Genomic DNA, 6,000 nt, shown 5'->3' on the forward strand with positions numbered 1-6,000 from the left:
CATCAGAAAGGGGGCAAATACTTTTCCGTGGCACTGTATCTATTATTTTCCTTTATTCAACAAATGTTGTCAGTCATTTTCATCATTATATTGTATTTCCTTTTTCCCCAAACTGTACTCTCCAATTACCTTTCCTATCCTTAAATGACATTTCAACATTTATATACAGTATACAGGTGGTTAGGTGCAGACCGTAGGAATCTTTATAAATTGCAGTCATTTGTGGTTTTAATAATAATATGCCATTTAGCAGACGCTTTTATCCAAAGTAACTTACAGTCATGTGCGCATACATTTTTACGTATGGGTGGTCCCAGGGATCGAACCCACTACCCTGGCGTTACAAGCGCCATGCTCTACCAATTGAGCTACAGAGGACCACATTTTCCACATTGATCTAGGCAGGGTATGACTACATCATTACAATAGCTCTGAATTGATTGAAGTTCCATTGAAACAGAAACGTATAATCAATCTTAAAATCAAATGTCCCACTCCTTCCACATGCGCTCCAACTACCATGCAGCATTTCTGTTCTCCCTTATCAAACTCCACCAGAACCGTTGTTCCCAACCTTTATTTTATGACATACTCCAACTAAAGTGTTTCAGACGTCCAAAGCACTTATCCAGTGGGACTTGACGCCGATAGATCAGTAGGTCCTGACACACGGTTTGGGAAACCCTAAATGTCCATATCGTGACGCTCAAATTAAATAACATGCAATAAGTTTACTGAAACCTCTGGCCACACATGCATGAACGCGCGTGCACGAACACACACACACACACACATATCTGTTAAAAACATTTTACCAGTGTCTAAACCCTGGGCTGGGCTCAACTCTGCCTCCAGTACTAATAGTTGGATTAGAGAAGAGTCAGATGATATTGATGAGTATGTCAGAGGAGACAGATCACCTGGCAGAAATTAGACTCTATATAGGGCAAAACGCTAATCTCAGTTAATCCTTCCATTGACTAAAATTAAACATGTAAACTAGAGATGTTTCCTTTAGTCAATCCACGTCTGTCTAAGAGCAAACATGTAATCTAGACATGTTTCCTGAGTCAATTAATATCTGTCTGGTAGAAGCACTGCAGCAGAGGGAGAGAGAGCACCCAGTATCTCATCCGTCATATCACTAAATTCCCAAAACTGGGAATGGAAGCATTGGAAGGAATTGTTCTCCATTCTATCCTCTTTGTGTTGGACGGACTGACATCCTTCTGTCTAAGGAGAGACTGATGGAGAAACCTCACACACACAGCCGGGTCCAAAGTTACAGGTCTGGCACTGAGAGTTCCATTAGCTGCCAGTCCAAGGCAGCGCTGTGTGTGAAGGGTTCCAACACCAGGGCCATCCAGAGAGTGTGCTAACATTAAAGGGATTAGCTAGCAGGGTTGGATGAACCAGCAGGGTTGGGTGACTCACACAGACACAGACAGAACAGAACAGAACACACAGAACAGAACAGAACAGAACACACAGAAAAGAACAGAACAGAACACACAGAACAAAACATAACATAACATAACACACGGAACAGAACAGAACATAACACACAGAACAGAACAGAACAGAACAGAACAGAACAGAACACACAGAACAGAACAGAACACACAGAACAAAACACATAGAACAGAACAGAACAGAACACACAGAACAGAACACACAGAAGAGAACAGAACACACAGAACAAAACAGAACATAACACACAGAACAGAACACACAGAACAGAACAGAACAGAGCAGAATACAGAGAACAGAACACTGGGGAAAACGAGAAGACAGAGGCTATATGGCCGAGACAGAACAGACGGACAGAACCATGAAACATATTATGTGAATGAGAAGACATAAGGTACTGCTACACCAGATGTTATCAGAGACATTAGATATGGTTGAGAACAAATATTTAGCAAAGTTTAGAAAATAACAAGCTGTCATGATCATGCATTGCAAAGTACTGAGCGATTCTTGTACATATAAATGCACCTCATTTGTTTGGTAATTCTTTGTTCTAAAGAGAGACAGATGTAGGCAGTAAATTTACTGTAAAACCAATTACGTTAATCTCTCCAAGACTCAGAGACCACATGAAGTAAGTGATACGCTCACACTCACACACGCTATCACACACGCACTCATACACTCACACCTCTGCACCTGTAGGTCCTCTGACACACACACACACACACACACACACACCTACACTTACACACACACACACACACACACACACACACACACACACACACACACACACACACGCAAGCACACACACACACACAAACACAAGCACATACACAAACACACACACAAACAAACAAACAATTTATTTTGAGGTCAAGCTGATTATAGGGAGCAGCCAGTAGTTGAAAGGATTCCTAGCCCCCTCACTGTACCTACATGACACATACAGTTTCCTAGCCCCTCTGCAGGACACACACAGCTAGAACCACAACACAGGAGCTGGCTAAACTAAGCACTCAGCAGGAGACCGACTGACTGGGCCATTATAAAACCTACCTGTCATTATAAACCCTACCTGTTATTATAAAACCTACCTGTAATTATAAACCCTACCTGTTATTATAAAACCTACCTTTCAGAGACCTCAGCACCCACTCACACAGCTACTGCATGGACATGGAGCAGATGTGATGCTCTGATGTGAACTAGCCAGTGAGCACTACAATCGTCTAGTGTTAGTAAAAGCTGTTTCCCAGGTACAAAGTGTTTTAGCAAACAAGGAGATGCGAAGAGACGTAAGCAAACTAGATGCCGCCTTACTACAAAGTAGCTTTCAGATGCACACAAGCATACACATACAAAACAATAACCACCACTTTACCTCAAGAAGCATCTATCCTGGTCAATACTGTCATTTACAGAATCACCATCATTCTTTCCACTGTGGGAGTGGGTTGGGCCTGCTTCGGTTTCACAGTCACTGTATCCTCTCCAGTCAACACACACACACGCGCGTGCACACAAAGCACGAACGCACATGCACGCACACATACAAACACACACAATCTAGCCAATAACTCAACTTGCAGATTGATCACTAGAAATAGACGGTGATTTCGGACATTTGAAAAGGTCCAGAGAACGTCGATATATGCGTTCCTCTGTACTCACCCAAAAAATGAAAAACAATTGCTCAGCACTGGTAGTGAACTCATGATGCTCGGAGCCAGAGTGCACTGCTTAGACAACTGCGCTACGACAGTTCACAATGCTCTAGTAAGCCGCGACAATACTGAGAATACAGATGATACCTAATGGTTATAGAGCTACGTTTTTAATTAGTTTGTTTTAAGCCTTCTCCAAACCATAGCCCTAACCTTAACCACTAGGAATTAATACCTAAACTTAACCCTTTTAATTGTTTCTGTTTTAACCAGTAACCACGCAGACTTAATCAATCGAAAATAGACGTTCATCCATAATACGTTGAATTTTGAAGGGAAACTGTGAGATCTTGTTGCAACTTGAGCCTTCGTTTTAGCTGCTTTCTCTCTGATTCAGGGATCAAAGGGAGTCTTCTACAAGCCAGTGTAAAAGTTATACAGTACACACACACACACACACTAGTGATGCGTGGGTTGACTCACCCGCATTCCCCACGGTTATATCAGTGGGCGGGTTTAGGGTCATGAAATATTATGTGTATGAAGGGAGGATGGGTGGTGGGCAGTTGAATAAAGAGAAAACAATACCTCAAAAAATCCATAAATGTGTTATTCTCGTGCATTTTATATCTGTAGGCTACATTGAGGTTTTTCTTTCATTATTTTAGGCTCTCTGGCATTACTGCGTAAGCCTAAGCTTTAGGGCCTAACTCTACGCACGCCAAATAGCCTACACGCCAATCGCCAAATGCTTTTAGGAAAAATTACTGGAAATTGTTTACAGTGTGGAAACTGAAATCTGGACACTGACTGTAGGTCTATAACCTCTCACATAGCCTTAATATTAACTGCAGAATTAAGCATTTCTTATAGTAAAATTATACAGCCAATGTAGCCTACATTGTGGAGTGGAGAAATATGATTTATTTATTTCAGCATCTTGAGATAATGCAAATGTGCAGTTACATACCATCTTTAGAGCTGCTACCTTTATCAGCATCATAAAAGCTGATAGTATTTCAACCACATAAAATATGCATCCAAGTCGAACTGAAATCTTACCAGAAACATGTTGGGCCACTTTCATAGCTTTCTATTTCCTTACACCCGGTCAAACTGATGACATTTGGACATTTTGCACAGAAAATATTTCCTGTTTCTTTTGTTGAGTTATTGCATTTTCTCCTCGGTTCCTAAACATCTTTGCTACACGAAAAAAGCAGAAATGACAGAGAAAACTTTACTGATGTCAACTATACAGAACAAAAATATAAACGCAAGTTACAGTTCATATAAGGAAATCAGTAAATTTAAATAAATGAATTAGGCCCTAATCTACGGATTTCACAGGAATGGGCAGGGGTGCAGCTATGGGTGGGCCTGGGAGGGCATAGGCCCACCCACTGGGGGGCCAGGCCCAGCCAATCAGAATGAGTTTTTCCCCACAAAAGGGCTTTATTACAGACAGAAATACTCCTCTGTTTCATCAGCTGTCTGGGTGGCTGGTCTCAGATGATCCCACAGGTGAAGAAGACAGATGTGGCAGCACGTCCTAGGCTGACGTGGTTACACATGGTCTGCAGTTGTGAGGCCAGTTGGACGTGCTGCCAAATTCTCTAAAACGACGTTGGAGGCGGTTTATGGTAGAGAAATTAACATCCAATTCTCTGGCAACAGCTCTGGTGGACATTCCTGCAGTCAGAATGCCAATTGAATGCTCCCTCAAAACTTGAGACATCTGTGTCATTGTGTTGTGTGACAAAAATGCACATTATTTTAGAGTGGCCTTTTATTGTCCCCAGCACAAGGTGCACCTGTGTAACGATCATGCTGTTTAATCAGCTTCTTGATATGCCACACCTGTCAGGTGGATGGATTATCTTGGCAAAGGAGAAATGCTCACTAACAGGGATGTAAACAAATGTGTGCACAACATTTGAGAGAAATAAGCTTTTTGTGCATATGGAACATTTCTGGGATATTTTATTTCAGCTCATGAAACATGGAACCAACATGTTGCGCCTCCAACGTCGTTGTAGAGAATTTTGCAGTATGACCAACCAGCCTCACAACCGCAGACCACATGTAACCACGCCAGCCCAGGACCTCCACATCCGGCTTCTTCACCTGCGGGATTGTCAGAGGGGGAATGGAGGGTGCGGAGGAGTATTTATGTCTATAATAAAGCCCTTTTGTGTGGAAAAACCCATTCTGATTGGCTGGGCCTGGCTCCTCAGTGGGTCGGCCTGGCTCCCAAGTGGGTGGGCCTATGCTCTCCCAGGCCCACCCATGGCCGCGCCCCTGCCCAATCATGTGAAATCCATAGATTAGGGCCGAATGAATATTATTTCAATTGACTGATTTCCTTATATGAACTGTAACTCAGCAAAATCTTTGAAATTGTTGCATGTTACGTTTATATTTTTGTTCAGTATATACCCAGTGAAGGCAAAGAACCTTGAGGGTTCTATCCCTACCCCATAGTGTACTGGGGATTTTTTTTAAATAAACAGCTAACAAAAGCTAACCCAGTCACATCAAACTCTGAAATGACAGCTAACATTCCCTTTTAATTAGTTTGAAGTGATTTGTTTTTTATTTTTAATAAATATGCTAAAATTTCTAAAAATCTGATTTCGCTTTTTCATTATAGGGTATTGTGTGTAGATTGATGAGGACATTTTTTATTTAATCAATTTTAGAATAAGGCTGTAACATAACAAATGTGGAAAAAGGGAAGGGGTCTGAATACTTTCCGAATGCACTGTATGTTACATTTAGTATGGCATGTATTACAGTTTTTGCCTATTGGTTACACACTTTTTCCAGAATTTGGCTCATTATGTCAAAACTCAACACA

The sequence above is a fragment of the Coregonus lavaretus genome, assembly GCF_964263955.1.
Source record: "Coregonus lavaretus genome assembly, chromosome: 5".
NCBI classification, from domain to species: domain Eukaryota; kingdom Metazoa; phylum Chordata; class Actinopteri; order Salmoniformes; family Salmonidae; genus Coregonus; species Coregonus lavaretus.